The following is an 18058-nucleotide window of genomic DNA, read 5'->3' on the forward strand; positions in this document are numbered from 1 at the left end:
TGTATAAGGCAATGGTCTTGCTAGTCGGCAGGTATTTCTCGGAGACTTATGTCAAGCAAGGAAAAATACAAACTCTAAGCCGCATGCGAGGAAGGAATTCTCTGAATAATTTCTGGCTCCCTCCAGTAGAACGGACGATGATGTACCCTATGTAATGATGGCCCTTTTGGGCGGTAGCAATCCGTATGGGTGACGTTGATTCAAGAAGACGTTACAGACTTTACATGAGATGGAGCCAAGACATAGACCAGGATGCCATATATATCGAATTAGTGGACCACAGCGCAAAAGCAGGATGCCTGCAGTTCCTCACTAAGGTGGGCTTAGACCGGACACTGGTTGTTGCTACGCTGATGATGCTACTAATTGTGGTGATCCTGTTTGTGAAACGGCATTGAGTGCGTTTTCTTAGTCGACCTGTTACGGCAACAGTTTTTATGAGAGATAATAGAATTAATAGAGTAGAATATTAACACTTCTTCTTGAAACCATGTATGTAAATAAAATTTGATACAACAGGTTCTTCGTAGATGCAATGTATTTCAAATTAAGATATTTCGTTCATGTTTAGACGAACATTTCTTCCGGATATAAATGCCTGATTTTCCCACGATTCAGAATATTGTAATTGAATATTGTATAATTGAGGATGTGAACATTTGAAAAAAGGTAAGATATTGTTGCGTCACATTAGAGGTAACCAAAAGTTCCACCACCGCTATTGTTCGCTGTCGTAAATTTTCTTCAATAGCCCAATTCTGTTATAAATATTAGGCGTACTGGTTTGTGATACCTGAAAATTATTTTTTAGTGTTCATGCCTTGCATTTTATTATTGTATTTAAGTCTAAGAAGCAAAATTGGATAATCTGGCATAATATATGCAAATACATTACGTGCTAGGTTCTAGTGGGTCAAATGTACACTTAAATGATTTTATAAAAGAAATACACAAAACCTTTCATGCCTGAAGCGTCCATCTTCCGCTTTCCCGACTTGTTAATTTCTCAAATAGTCAAAATGTGATTAGCATGGTGAAACTTTACATAGAACAGGTTACAATACCTACTCTTCCCAAGGGCATAATTCCCAGTTCATTAATAATATAATATATATATATGTATTTCTTGAAATTTAGTTTAATTAATATATTGTTCAAGACTCAAGGCAAGAATTATTCACTCATTTGAATTGCCAAGCGGAAAGTTGGTGCACCATTGCTTTTTTCGCCGCCTCCTGGCAAACTAAAACTTCGGCGGACATAAAACCACAAACTTTCTTCAACACGATTTGCAAATTAGGAAATTAGAGTTTATTTAGAGAAATGAGTCATCATTTTGGTATATGGACGAAAATATAATATAACTCCAAGAAGGACGCCGTAATTTCAGAATACAACTAAAGGAGATTAATTTGAAACGGCTGAATAATAGCTTTATCATCAGCTCCTCGCTAAAACACTTACTCATGTCACATTTACTTAAAAATGAAGGCTGTCGGTTATTTCGGAAAATTGTATTTGCTCATTTCAATAATATCTCCTGTCGTTAGTATCAAATTCCACCGAAAATTTCCTTTGTCAAACAAAACCAAAAGTAATAATGATAAATTATTTGATTAAATTTAGCAATCGTCACTGAACAGTTTCATAAGTAACTTCCTAGACTACATCGTTGTCTGAGAATTAAAATAAGCTTCCAATCTCAGCACCAGTGGGAACGTCTTATTCCTTGCCTTCGTATAGGGAGTTCTCGTCCTTCCAGAAGCAATTAGATATCCTTTATGCCAGGGAATGGTTCGTTCAGATACCGAATGTATCTAATAAAATAAATTGTTATTTTCGACATAACTCACACTTCATAAACCCTTGTTGCTTTCAATTCACTTCACTAGTAAGTCTAGCCAGTGCCTTGTACATACCATTCCATACCGAGTGTAAAGAAGGCCTCGTAGACCACAAGAAACTATTACTCCTATGTTTTGTGTCCCAAACTAAAGTTTCCGAACATCTTCCAACGGAAACTTTTGGGCTAGGATGCTCTGCAAGTACTGCAATTATATGTGTTACGAAAGTCTGGTATCCTTGGAGGACTTTACATTCATAACTAAGATTATCGTTTATCATCCTTACCAGGCAGACATTCAATAAAGCGAATATATAATGATGAGGTTATATAATTTCCATTTAACTTTTATAGCCACTATATAATAAATAGGTGGTTGCTAAGGGAAGTTTGTATCTCACGTTTTCGAAATCAGAAAAAGATGTCTTTCAGAAAAGTAGAGAAAGTAGCTATAACTGTAGCTGAAATTAGAAATCAGAGAGGAAGTAAGTAGTATGTTACTTCCCAAGTGGTCTGGGCGTCATCAAGTGGATGCGGACTCAGGTCTCCCTGCATCCTCAAACAAATATAAATACTTTTGGTTTGGCAGGTTGAAATTCGTTAATTTTTGAAAAATATAAATATATTAAATATCGTAATATACTATTATTAACTTTATTAACTTTATTTAAACAGGTCTCGATGTGGAAGGTATTCTGAAACTTAGGCACCGTTGCGATTTTTGCAGATTTTTAGGTTAAGTGGTTTCTGAGAATGGGCTCGTGAACGGAAAAATCACTATGCAGCTCCGTACTCCACTCTTTTATATCAGACATCCGACTACACTCGGTGAAAAAAATGTTTTACCCCTATATAATAATAATAATCGTTGGCGCAACAATTTATATTGGATCAGGGCCTTGAAGTGTGTTAGAACACTTCATTCAAGACCGAAGCGGTACACTACAGTATACTGTAGGAGGCAATATGGTCAGCTTTGCGCTCGCCCGAGATTATTACCCTGATTGGACTCAGGAACTCGTTCACAGCTGAGTCGACTGGTATCCAACATCAAATCACGATACAAATCCCACTGCCACCAGTGAGATTTGAACCACGACCATCCGTACGATAGCCTTGTGCTCTGCTGAGTGGCTAGCTATCCGGACTGATTTTACCCCTATGCCTTCCTTAAATTCAACCTAAAACTGAGTTACTCACTAATTGCCAGTGGATTCAAAGGTCACACATTTCCAAATTTCATATCAATAAGAGTAACTTTTTCTAAAATAATAGACAGAGGGCTTATAAAAAGTCCCCAAAGCCCTCAAGCTCGCCATCCAATGGATCAAGAAGAATTGCTTTAAGGGGCTCTGTTCGGGATCAGACGTAGACCCTTGCATCGTGTTAGGGCAATTCAGAGGCCCTACCTTCTTGTCAAAAATTATCCATATTCCTCCAGGAAGAAGAGAGCAGTGATAACTTCTAGCGACCTCTGAATGTGACGGCAATTGCGCCAGTTACGAGAGACGGGCGCCGGAGATCTGCAATAGAACAGCAGACAAGAAAGATCCGAGTCTGCATGGCATATTGAATAAGGCATTTAAACTTGCCGTGAAATTTAAACTGGACATGTTCGCTGACTAGTTTGAAGCTTACATATTCGAGGGGATATTTCCTGTAGCATGAAAGCGGAAGAAGTTAGAACTATTATCTAAAACTGGTAAACCTCCTGGTGAGCCATTCTCCTGCAATCGTGTATGTTTTCTGGAGACCATAGAAAAAATGCTTGAACGAGTAATATGCAAAATAACTTCTGGTTCTTGTAAACTAAGGAGGCATTTCAGATCGTCAGTATGGTTGTAAACCCTGATCAACTATTGATCCTATCAAATTGGTAATTAACTTGGCTGATGATGCAATTCACAGAATGGGTAGTACCAACAAATATTGCGTAGTGGTGACCCCGAATTTGAGAAATTCAATTCGATAAATTGGAACCTAATGCGAAGACTAATTTTCTGACCTATCTTGCTGCTGTTATCACCAGCTATTTATAAGAACGGAAGCTTTGGTATGCACAGATGCCAGATCATAGGAGTACATTGCAATCGAACGATGCTCTTCATCTTCTAATTCTGGAGGTAGTCATGGTGGTGCGTTACACTAACGATAGCGCTAGTTGTAGGCCCAAAGCATCACGAAGATGCATGCAAAGCCATCAGCACTCTTAAGGATTGGTTAGAAAGGTTTGGTCCGACGCGTTCGGAGGAAAATATAAAAGCGTTCCTCATCACCAAGCACTTTAAAAAAATTGCCCGCATTCAAATCACTCCCAAGCTTAGCATCGAATACTGGGCGGTTACTATAGACGAGTGTTGCCAAAAGGCAAGAATTATGCCGAACTTTATTTGAACAGATATCGGTATGGAGGATATTTCGCAGCCTAGGCACCATATAGTGGCAGTCTCTCGATTTTTTTCAGATTTTTCAGTTGGGTACCTTCTGGGAATGGGTCCGTGAAAGAAATGATCACTTTGGACCCCCAGTACTCCCCACCTTTCCGACAAATGTCAAAACAAAGACGGGCTTCGGAAGGTACTAACCGTGACCTTTCATTTGATACCTGACGTTACTATATTTGGTGCAAAAAAGATTTACATCCTCCTTTCGCATGTATGAGACGTAGAATTATATAACTTATTGTATGCGTGAGCCTTCACAGTTCTCACCTTTTCACTAAATTTGGTATCAATAGCTACAATCGTTTCCAAAGAAAATGCTCCTGACAGACTGACAGATAGGCAGACAGTAAATTGATATATTAATAAGGTTTTGTTTCACACAAAAACCTTAAAAAATGAAGAAACCGTAAAAAAATCGCAGAAATTTGGACACCTTTTTCTCGCAGCTCTAGGGATGGTTGTTATGAATGATAAAAACTTGATCCGGGGACGAACATGAGGGGAGAGCTATTCCAAAAACTTAAAAGGATGGCATAATTCCGTGAAAATCCGCCGGTAAATATTGAAGCTCCATCGAAGTGTTCCATCGCCGTGTGCCTGCACACTTGCATCTTCAATTGACGCTTCTCCTACCTCGGCACGGGAGGTTCCCTCCCATGCTTGGTATCCTCAGGCCATTATATTGGTTTGTGCCTCTTATTAGGAGAGTTTTGCAGGGTTAGAGAGGAATGGGGAAGAGGAAGTACTCAAATTAAAAAGAATTTACCTGAAATTCTTACTAAAATATATATTCTCAACCATAAATAAAATAAAGAAATAAATGACATCATATTCAATCCAATCATGAAAAAAAAGAAAAAAAAAATACAATAAGAAAGAGAATTTGAAATGTTGAAGCTTCCCGAGCGCATGAGCCTTTTGCCACTGAAATCAAGATTCCGGCCTTTTTGGACAGTTTTTGACTCTGAACCGGTCGATGATTTATGTAAAAGCATTGCCCATACGTCTTTTTTCTAAAATCCCTAACAAATTTGTCAGTAAGCTTACCCCTGCCTCCCTACGTAACCTGGTTCCCATGTGTTTTTGCGCTTGGTTCACGTGATTCGCGTCGCACTTTTCCTTATGCCCCTCATACCATATATCATAGTCTGCTGCGCCCTTTTTATTTGTCTACAAAGAGCACCCATAACAATATGGTAATTTAACTGTAAAATCAAACACTTTGCTACTATGATATCCTATTCAGGACTCCATGCATGTATAGAGTTGAAACCCCATTTTCGCCAACATGAACGCTAACAATTTGCGTTAAGTCGGCATACGTTTTCGGAAACAGAATCCGAAGCAGATTCATAAAAGCTCCAAAATTTTCGGACTTCGAAAGAATTTTTTATAGTAGGGCGAGAAGGAACTTTCGTTTGCTAACACTTTTTACACGTCACTATTAAATTGAAACCCAATCCTCTGCTAGCAGTTTCAGTGAGTTTAAAGTGCATGCTAGCAAGAAGTCATTTTACAGTTACTTCGCTGAGCTTTGAAAATACCGATATAAAATTTAAAACTCTACAAGAAACACTTTAATCAACCGTCACATTCAAATCGTCGAAGGAAAAATTGAGTTAGGAGTGTATGATAAATTCAGAAGAATTTATCATACACTCGTAGCGCTCCAAAATGCCAAGAGCGCTCAGCCGACATGTCAGCTTCTGACGCTGTTTTCAAATACTTCTGAGTTCGAATTTTTACTTGAAATTTTAGATACATGTTCTTCGATGCCTAAACTGTTTTTCTGAAAATTTCGTCGTGTTCGGGCCCTTAATAATGGTTGCACTCCCTAGGAATTCGTGTCTTATATTATTAGTTATAATTGTGACAAATTTTGTATTTCTAGGATGTCTAGCTTCGGTCAAGCTTTGGTCTTAGCTGTACGTGGATTTATGTTGAATATAATTCGCACCCTTGTCGTGTTTTGCAGTAAATAGGTAAACATTGAATCGATCTTAATAACGTTTTGTTTCACAACCTTAAAAGGATAATATGTAGCCGAATTCTACCCCAGAACTATTTAGTATTTTACAGAGGCACAGCAGGGACTCTTATTGGATATATCGAGCAGATTAGAATCAACACTAACAGGAGCTACTCAATGGCACAACCCAGACACACATCGAAGGAAGAGGGGCCATAGGCATATTCGAAAAAGTCAAAGATGCCTTCAAAACTTCTGAACAAATATTCTTAAGGAATATCAGGAGCTTGCCAGAAATTGAAAAATTCTGTCTGGCAAGTCTATAATGTCTAGCGAAACAGAAAGAAACAAATGCTGACGACCCTTTTGTAGCTATACGAAGATCTCTCGTAGCACCTTAGTATCCTAGGTCATTACAGTTCGCATTCCCAGGTTCGTCATAAAAGGTGAAAAGTTAGTTACGAAAAGTACTTTGTGTTTAAATTCAATTGTATTGTTGGGCCTGCTTTGTTCGAGGCAATTTGCTTAGGAAAAACCAAAAGCCTCGATGATATTAACCTCTATCTAAATTATTTGATTACTACTATACAAGAACAATTTTGCTAAGAATATCATGTAATAGTTTCATTCTCTTCCAGAAGGTAAAAATTTCCAAGGAAATCACTTTGGTAATATATCCGTTTACACTTTAAGTAATTCATAAAATGTTCAACTGTTATTGATTTTGATTTGATCGATTTCCTTCCAAGTGGATACATCGATTCTACTTACTCAAAATAAGCAAAAGCTGAAGAGCATTTGAATTGAATAAAATACATATGTGCATGTAAGCGTGTACCTTTTGCATCTCCTTATTTCTAAACTTGAAGGAAATAATGGAATCGCAGATAAAATTTACTCATTTTATGTCATCGTGCAGACAGCATTTGTGATGTCATAGAATGCCAGGGTCCCCCAGATTCAAGCAGCGCAAAGTTATGCATTTTTGAGAGCTTGGAAATGTCTGTCAACATGACAAAGCAAACTTTTTGAACGTTTTCGTAATCTATTTATTCTCGCTCATACTTATGAATATGAACATATGTGTATAGCACTTATAGTATATGCCAGTACTCTTTCGAATAGCGAACATATTGTGCTGTGCACTTTCTTTTTGAGTCGAGGTATTATTATTGAAAAAAATAACTAAGTTGGAAAAGACGAATGAGTCGCAAAGATACTATGAACTCAAATCTTCTTCTTTTGCTTTAGCCTTTGCCTCATTCACAAGCGTAGTCGGCTCCTCGTGATCGGATGCATCATTTTATTTCATCAAACACCTGATCTCGATATATTCGCGAGGCCTTCAAATCCCCAACCAGCACATCAACCCAAAGTTGTTTCGGCCGGCCTTTTGGTTGCTTCCATCAACTTCGATGTTCAGACCAATCTTGGCAAGTTAAGGGGATCACCCCGTGTGAAGGCCGTTTTTTTTTGCTTTTCTTAGAAATTTTTTGTGAAGAACTGGATGAAGATACCAATAATTAAAATGATGTTTACTTTTTTCTTTAAAACGATCGCGGCGCCCTCTATCGTGGGAGCAGGAAACACCTTTTTTTTGAAAATGGGGATATAAATTGCTCTGTATTTCAATAACCAACTATGCGATCGGGCTGGAAAAATTACTATACATGCTCAAGATATTAGTAAATCTATGGTAAATTCGTATTTGTATCTTTATCCAGTTCTTCACAAAAAATTTCTAAAAAAGCCAAACAAAAAGCGGCCTTTACTCGGGATGACCCCCTTAATTATCATTAGGGTAAATTACATGGTCATATCATCAAACACTACCATTAAGCGTTCGAGGTTACTACCTTTGCGACTGCAAAAGGTACAATATTCCGCCAAACAATTAAAATAACTAAATAATTTCTGTTTTCAAAAGAGGAGTAGCCAAGAACATAGAATATATAACTGAAAAATAAATAAAACCGGTGGCAGTTATAAGGTCTTTGAAACTTTCATTTCATATATAAATTTTGAGTTGGTCGTTCCAACTCCTCTGAGAGCAACAATTTTCATCTCAACTATTCTTTTTGTGCAGAATTTTGGAACAGTAGCGTTTTAGACTGCTAAAATTTGTTACGTTTTTAAGATTTTGTGTAAAACAAATCCTTTGGGTTGGGAAGGTGAGAACTGTTAACGCCTTCAGCTTCAGCGTTTGGAATTTAATAGGGCATGCAAAAGGAGGTTATAGTTTTTTTCTCACCGAATTCATTATTCACGCGGCGTATCAGTGCTGTCAGCTCAGACATTTAATACACAAAAGGTGAGGGCGGGGACCGAAAATTGGATATTTACTTCAAGGACCCATTCTCTTAAGACGCCCCACCAAATTATATGCAAAGAAAATTACGATGTGGCCAACGGTATAGTGGCAAGGCCCTTAAATATTTAATAATAGCATATTAATATTATTTTTTGTAATTGACTGTAACAGCCCTTAAATCATAGAATAAATAAATAAATAAAGCTATAAAAGGTCAAAGGTGCAGCTTCAGTGCAAATTCTAAGAGTTTGAATGCCAGTAGCACGTGAAGGTGAATATTCTGGCAGAATATATGCCTATACATTACTTGCTTGGAACTAATGGTTTAAATGCCCAATCAAATATTTATATATAATAAATACACAAAACCTCTCTAAAAGCATGGTTTCCCGTTTTTTTTGGAATTGTATTTGTGCTGAATACCTTGAACCTGTTTATTTTGTTTACCGAACGATGGACAGTGACCGATGCATAGACATTATGAATGATAGGAGGGTACACCACGCCATACACAGAAAAAAGCTAGGAATGCCTACAAGGCAGCTTAAGTTTAATCCTTCCTTTGTCTCGAAGTTTCCCGGATATAAATCCCTTTAAAAACTGTTCGTCATATCTGAAGCATATGATGTATAAATACCAAAATATATAATTAGTATTTAGGAAAACGACAGTGGAATGCGAGGAACTTTAAAAAAATACCTAAGCAGTTTACCTAAAAGAATCTAATCTTTTACTTGAAATATCTACAAAATATTGAGTATACTGACGCCATCTACTGACCTTTTCTACGAAAACTATTTCATCCACTCAAAAAGAGTGTTTAATTTCCAAATTCTCCAGTTATTTTAATCCTTTCCAACTCCTTACGTTCATCAGTTTCTATACTTTCGCAGTAGCCAAGTCTTGTAACGTGCAACCAAGAACACATAGGAGATCCAACTCTCGCACATTCTTTGAAATGGAGAAATGAAGTGGAGATGGAAGAGTATTGCACAGTTTTGACCGCGACAGGAGTGGCGCGAACAAGATCATGGAGAAACACATACAAGACGTTGTTCATCTAAGCGACATCGACACACCAATGTCACCTACCTCATCCCTATCCACAAGGTGCTCAATGAGATTCCGGGCCTCTTTGCAGCTGAAGTTGATCCTCCTGTGCATAGTCGTTTTACGTCCGATGCACAATATATCTAATAGGCGGTACCCACTCTCAACGGTCCTGGACTTGCGAATCACAAGCCCTAACATCAAGCAGTATCTACATGTGGTTTAGTGCCTATGATGTGGACGGATAAGCTTCTCCAACACATTCGCGAGTTCGGTCTATTGTTTGTTTGTTTGTTGTTTGTTCTCCAGTACAGATGCAGTAGTTTTCGACGCATAAAAAGACTGCACAAAAATCTATCGTCGGGGATGATTTTTACGTTACAAGGAAAACACTAACAGCTGTCTCAGTTTTTTAGTATTTGACGGACGATTTGAAGGAGAAAGCTGATTAAAAAATATCAGCCTGAAGTTTGGATGCTTCGCGAGGTTCATGAAAGGTACCCTTAATAAAAAGCTCTACGGTATGGCACGGTCAATGGAATTAAATTGAAAATCGTGCATTCACAAATCCAGCCGGGCTATGATAAGACTTAATGGATTTATGGTACTTTATCAGGTTTTCGTCCTTTCCGCCCATACAAGGGTAATAATGTGCCTCTCAAAAGTAGTAAATGGGAAAACATCACTCGAGAAAACGTTCCTTAAGAGGGATGGAGCCATATAAAGTCGGAAGACGTCAGTGCTTTCAATCTGAAATTAGATGGTGCAGTAGAGATGAAATTTTAGGTAACAATTGTGATCCTTTGGAAGCAGGGCTGCACAAGCGAAAACTATTTTTGTGTATCTGAGTATCTCTTTAAAGGCCGCTTAGCTTGGATGTTCTCTGTAGGCGATCGAATTGAAGCAGGTATGTATTTTTAAATTTTTTCAATCTAAGTTCCTGAAAAAAAGTATTGACATTAAAATTGCACCAACTCCTTCTCTCCCTCTGATATTGATTCATAGCTCTATTAGCGATGAGCCTCACCTTTGACTAAAAACACTAATAATTAAAACGTTTTTGCAGAGCCCCAGACTAGAAAAGGGCTGCCATATCTGTCAAAGCGTCATGTTTTAGAGCTAACGAGTACGTAATTTATTAAAAGTTCCGTCAACTGAAGGTGTGAAGGATAAGTTGATTGAGCGTTGAAGTTTTATCAATCCACTATGATTCCCGCTCCTCCAAAGAGATTGAGAGCAGTATTAACTTGATATTAGTGTTGAGGTAATTGCACTTCCAAGCTTTTAGCTGGTACTATAAATAAAACAGGTGATATTTGGTTCCTTGTGACCGTCACTGACATAAATCATGTTACCTGGATATACAACGTCTTCAATTATTTTGATGACCGGTCAGACTGTAACCCCCCAGCTAGTTCCAGTTTCTTAGGCAAGTTAGTCTAAGAGCTATCTATATGAAAATTAGCATAATTCATTGCATGAAAAATTTTTCCTGTAAGTCGTCAGATTTTTGTCGGTGAAGTAAAAACTGGACAATCAGCCTACTGGAAAACGAAAGCATTGGCGGTATGTCAAAACTGTCAAATTTTCAATAAAAAGAATGGCTTCTTGCACTGATAAATTTAAGCATAGATATCCAGCAAAGATCCACAAATCTAGGAAAAATAGGTGGAAGACAAAGGGCTGTCAGAAGGCTTAAAGTTGCAAGAAGACGTCAAATTTGCGTATTAAGAACTACTTCTGACAAATCGCATTTATGTTTCTTCACGTATACAATAAATTACCTGCAACATGCTCGAGAGAAAAGCATCACGAGAATTTGAAGGTGCAAGACCGTCTTTCAGTACGCAACGCAAGCTAAACGATAGATTATACTTTTCTCATTGTACATATTCTATAGCATTTCCTGCAACTTTCTTTAAATATGCAAAGAAACTGTTAAAATTCCTCTAAATAATTATAGATTTGTACCAGCCTGCCTGTCCGCGGTCTTTTTCACCGTACGAAAGATGCTAACTTTCTTCAAATATTCTTTCGGGGACGACTTTTTTCAATCGCAACGTTAAAAAATTACCTGTGTAGTAGTGGCCAAATAAAGAAGTTGTAATTAACAATAAATAACGTGCAGAAAGTTCGCATGCAACGGTATTTACTCGGTCACACCGATGCGGACTTCTTACTTACTGTTCGTACAGAGAATCCCGATTTTATTTACCCTTCGCACGAAGAGGCTGATTCCGAAATTATTTCTGCCAGCCAAAATGTAATTGTAATCATGTAATTTACGCAAAAAGAAGCAAACGTGCAGCCAAAAGGGCTGACAACCTTACACGGAAAACAACTTGTTACGAAACCACAGAAAGAGTCTTTGACTGGATTGACAACACAACGACGAACACGGCAACGACAACGGAATAACGAATTACGCATTTTCTCATGGAACGCGCGCTCCCTGTACAGAGATGGAGTTACCAAGCAGTTAACCGATTCCCTGTCCCAATAATATAGGGTTGATGTAATAACGCTGCCCCAGATATGATATCAAAATCATACTTCGGGATTTTAACAGCCAAATAGGGACGGATCCCGTATTCGGGCGATACGTTGGTTCCCATAGCTTACATAAAAATACGAATGATAACGGACCGGAAATTAGTAATAGTGTCACACGAAGTGTATTTGTGTGTGTGGTCCACAAACAAACGTGGGTCTCTCCAGACGGGACCACTTCCAACTCAATTGGCCACATGCTGATTGAGCGCCGCCACCTCTCAGCCTTGATGAATGTCAGAACATATAGGGGCACCAATATAGACTCGGATCACTATCTCGTTGGCATGGTTCTCCGAACTAGACTAACAACACCACCCAGAATCCCCTCTGACAATCACCTGAGAGTCAACACCAGTCCTCATGTATTGCTCGGAAACTTGGATTCTTAGCAAGAAAAATTGCGAATTCTTGGCCGCGTTCAATAGAAGAATCCTCAGAAAAAGTTTTGGTCCCCTACATGAGGATGGACGATCCCGTAGACTACACAACGATGAAATCTATGAGCAATATAATGACCATCTAGTTGAGGAAAAAATCTGGCTCAATAGGTTACGGTGGGCGGGTCACTGAGGATGATCCAGCTCGAAAAGCCTATAAGGCAATATCTATGGTAGAGAAAGAAGACGAGGTAGACCCTGCCTGAAGTGGAATGATAGCGTAGGCTAGGACACCAGCCAACTTTTAGGGATATCGAATTGGTGGACCTTGCCGCAACCGGGATGTCTAGAGTTCCTTATTAAGGCAGACTTAGACCAGAGACCGGTTGTTGGGCCGTTGATAATGATGATTATATGTATAAGAAAATTTGTCTTGACATTTGTCTCATTTGTGGTTGATATTGACATTCAAACTCCTAAATTGTCGTGACATTTTTAACATATTATAACTGTGTTAGTAATAATGCGATTTCAAACAAAGTTAGTATCATGCGACTTCACCCCAGTCAGAGGATTGAAAGATCTATCCTTCAAGTTACGTGGAGTCAGCCCACAGTCTGCCTCACAGACAGCCTCATGCAAGGGACTCGCCTGCTCTTTGCAGTAAAATATGCGCGCAGCGAGTCGACTTGGAGATGATGTTTTGCCGCCACGTCAACCACGCCTCTACTTACCGATGTCACTTTGGATGATGCATTCGGAATTTAGACATAGTTGTCCGTATCTGCCGCTGGACGTTTTTCAGACCGGTCTTCGTCCATGGCAATATTTTGAATGCATAAGCCAGTAAAGGGATAGCAAATACATTTAACGCGCTTATTTCATTCTTCTCCGAGAGATACGATTTCAGCATCAGCTTTACACGTCGCGTGCGATTCGGACAGCAGAGCATCCTTCAGATCACCAACTCGAGCATGGGTTCCTTGCAGAATTCCTAGGTACTTATAGAAGTCGGTCTCGGTCATAGCTTCGATGTGGAGGTCACCAATGCTATGTCCGGCATGCGGCTCATGATGACCTTTGCGGATGGCTTGGATTCGACACTTGTCTAATTCAAACTCCATCCGAATATCACGGCTGAATATGTCTATTATTCGCAACAGACTTCTAAGATGGTCGTCAGTACCAGCATACAGCTTGATGTCATCTAAGTCCATCAAGTGTGTCAGTTCGCATTTAGCACGTAGGCCATATTTTATTGCAAAACCATACCCTCTTGCATCATTCAGGAGCTATGAAAGGGGGTTCAGTGCCATACAAAACCAAAGGGGACTCAACGAATCCCCCTAGAAGATGCCCCTCCGTATACGGATGGGTTCTGAGGTATTAGCACCCTTAGATGTACGCACCAATAAGGTGGTATACCACCCTTCCATGACTGTCACCAAAAACTTTATTAGTTTCAGATCAATGCGATACAGATGTAGGATATCGATTAGCCAGGTATGCGGAACGCTATCAAAAGCCTTGGCATAATCGATTTAGCAACTAAAGAGGTTTCTTTGGACTCTAGTTGTTTGTCCTATTATTAAAAGATCTTTTATTATATTATTATTATTATTAAAAATCACAACAATCAACCAAGACGCGCTAGACATACAAATCTACCATAAATAAGTGCTGTTAAACATTTACCTCACTAAGTGTCCACTATTCTGCAGGCCTCTCAAATTTTCCCTCGAACAAAACTTACAGAAATTCTATAGAATATCTAGAATGAGAAACGTACAATCGGTCGTTTAGTGTGGTGCCGTATACCGAAAGACGGTCTCGCAGTTTGCAGCCTCAGATTTTCGTGATGTTTCCACTTTGGCTTTCACATTTTCCGCTTGCGAATCTTTCGAATTCTCGGGGATCTTTTCTTGAACATGTTGCAGGTAGTTTATTCTATACACGAAGAATATAAATGCGAATCGTTAGAAATATTATTAATATGCAAATTTGACGTGCTTTTTGCAACTTTAAGCCTTCTGAGAGCCCCTTATGTTCCACCAAGCCTTCTGACAACATTTTTCTGTATTTGAGTCTTTGCTGAATATCTATGCATCAATTGAGGCGTGGAAGGAGTTCCAGCTCGCTCACGCCCTTGTCTTCTTCCAGGCGTTCTGACTGTCCGGCTGTTATTTCATCGACAATAATCCAACCACTTCCAGGTAAAATTGTTCATGAAACGAGTCATGTTGATTTCTATGTAGCCAGCTTTCCGTCTACCATCATTTCATCCACTCAAGATGTGTGGTGGAAGTACAGAGTTTCAACAATCAGTCAATAAATCAATTACCCCTTGCAGACAGAAGGAGAGCTGCAGGAAGCTGAAATTGTCAAGCTCTGAGTTCACGTCAGGCGAAATTAACGCAAATGAGTTCAGCTGCAACACCCATCCAGATTTCCGGAAAAATTAAATATATCAGGCAAAATAAGCAATCATTAGCGAAATGTTCACTGGGGACGCTTTTAATTTCTATTCGTCAGTCGGTCTGATTAAACGAGATGAGCTTTCAATCAAATTATCCAGCTGTGTATACATACGCATATAATATAAATTATTGGGAAATTTCTGAAATCTCTGCTTTACGCATTTTGCTGAAAAATCGCTTAGTCGTTTTCAAATCAACAAACTCTCCCACGAGTGCAAACTACGATTTGCAGCCCCGCAAGCAGCTTCGAGTACTATCATCCTTTGAGACACTTTGGCAGTATGCCAAGTTTATCGTGCAACATCAAAAGACTTCCGAATGCCTTTTTCGTAGCGTTGGACCCCGCAAAATGACCACCGTTTCCGAAATATGAGTACAAAGATGCCTGCCGTAGTACGGAAAACAGTGCAACTATGTAGCACATCGTGACGATAGAGCTTAGGAAGATGTTGATGGGAAAATGGTCTGCACTCTTTACGGAAAACATTTTCAAGTATGACTTTCTTTCTTCAGATCAATAGCAGCTTTAAAATATTTGATATCTAACGGACCGTATGGAGGAAGGTTTGTCCATCCAAACACACCTTGGTTATTTGGCCAGACGTACTATAGTAGGTATATACCATAGATTTACTTGTTAATGGGTTCATTTCTGTTACTCATAATTTGACGTTCAATTATCAAAGTAAAAGAAACAGAAATAACTTCCAGATGAGTTTTTATCCTCTAAAAATGTTTTCAAATCCATCTCTCGAGAAAGAGTTCCAAACATCCGAATATTGTCGGGTCTAGGTAAGTACTGAAAGAGATACGGTGCCAGATAAATTAGCACCGCCACGACCAGTGTAGAACTCCATTCCACGGTTCATTTCCTCTGCCAGAACATGGAAATTTTCTCCTCTTCACTTTCTACCCACAATTCATTGAAAATTTCCCAAACAACGCATCTCGTAAGAGGAAATACAAATTATAAATTTTGCCGCAATTCAGTGGCACACTTCGTCTACACAGTCTGCACCTTATTACGCAAATTGTCAAGCTCAAATGGTCTTAAGTAGGGAATTAATAAGATAATCCCGTTTGCAGACCCTGAGAGTTAACATCAGACTATGCTGCAATTCCTAGGGTGGTTAGGGTAGGCATGGGCATCCTAACCAGGTGAAATGTCGTTTGAATTTCAGACGCCGGCTACAAAGCAAGAGCAACATACAACCTCAGGTGGTAGGTCAGATCGAAATTTAAAGGCTAAGGATATGACAAGTGTCCCTTCAGGGTAATATAGTGAGTGGATGCCAAGGACTAGAAGAAAAAAGTGGACTTCAGCAACGGTTATGGACTTGGAAAAGCACTTGTAGGATTTGTAGTGCGGTTGGAAGGAGAGAATGATTAATAAATAATATGATTTTGAATTTTTTATCTTATTTATTATTATTACACTAAGCAGAGGTGAGCACTCGATCAGATAATCTATTTCATTCAAAGAAAGATAGCGAAAATATATGTATAAAAATTAACCTCATATTAGTCAAAGCCTAATCAAATTATTCCAAGTGTAAACCAAATGTTTCTGCTAGAAACGTGTGAAAGTCTTCCACATTAAAACCGAGTGATTAAATAAACAAAGTCTTATTCAAAACTGAATAATTGTATCAATTCGTTTGTTCAAGATGAACCGTCACTTACGACGCCCCTCACTCACCTATACACAAATCAATTTCAATTGTCGTAATTGACATTCAACACTAATTTTGATAAAAATAAAACCTTGATCTCAAAAGAGATTTTTCTCCGGTCAACTAGCTGCAGAAAAGATTTGTATAAAATTCTTTTTCATGTTTAATAAGATTCAGGTGAAAGCATTTCTCGAAAATGGAAGTTTCATCATCTCATAATAATAATAATAAAAGCAAGTCGGGAAACCGGAAGCTGGACACTTTAGATATGAAAGGTTTCGTGTATTTCTTTTATAAAAACATTTAAATGTGCATTTGTCCCATTAGTACGTAGCACTTAATATATGCATAGATTATGTAAGACCACATTCAGTCTTGAATTTGCAAAGTAGCGACAACTTTGACCTATTATGACTATGTTAGTTATGGTGCGATTTCTACCAAACTTGGTGAGATTATGCTCTATATTATGCCCTACATTATTGCAATGTGGTGCTAGAATGAACCTAAGGGGGGCTTGGCAGTCAATTACTGAATATTATAGTAATATGCTATTATTAATTTTATTTGAACAGATATGAAGGGTATTTCGGAGCCTAGACACCATATAGTGGCGGCTTCCGATTTCTTTCAGATTTTTTGGGTAGTTTCTGAGAATGGGTCTGTTAAAAAATGATCACTTTTGAATCCCGCACTCAACACCTTTTTAACAAATGTCAAAACTAAGACCGACTTCGGAAAGTATTAACTGAAACTTTCCATTTGATACCTCACATGACTATAGAGATTTTCTCCCATACAGACTGGCTATTCTGGGTTTAAGCGTAGTAAGATAATAGGATTCTGGGGAGCACAACTCTCCTTCTTTCAGTTTTTTGTTGTTACATTTTGGAATTAAACCTAACTTCGAGATTCCAGTCAGAGGTAAGGATCATCTCAATAGCACCAATGGAGACCTCCGATGAGAAGGAGAAGGGGGCTTTCTAATATTTCCAAAGGGTGGTATTCTGATCGTGGTGGATGACCTGAATACCAAGATAGGCTTCGAAAAAGATCTTGCTCCGACATGTGATGAGGAATAATTATAAACAAAACTACCGTAAGTATAATGGTGGGAGGTTTGCGGACTTTGCAGTTTCCACCACCATTGGCGGCACATTGAGGGTATGACTGACCGCCGGGACTTGAAAATGTATGAAGGAGCTTACAGATCAGAAGCCTTTTATTGCTGCTGCGAATGGAGCGGAAACGATGCGCTTGGGGTTCGATGTCATGGCAAATCTGAGGAGGATAGCGTGCTGCCACAAAAGGGAATTCATTATTGTGTTAATCAGAGAGGCAAAAACAGCCCCGATTTCCCA

The sequence above is a fragment of the Hermetia illucens genome, chromosome 3, assembly GCF_905115235.1.
Source record: "Hermetia illucens chromosome 3, iHerIll2.2.curated.20191125, whole genome shotgun sequence".
NCBI classification, from domain to species: Eukaryota; Metazoa; Arthropoda; class Insecta; order Diptera; family Stratiomyidae; genus Hermetia; species Hermetia illucens.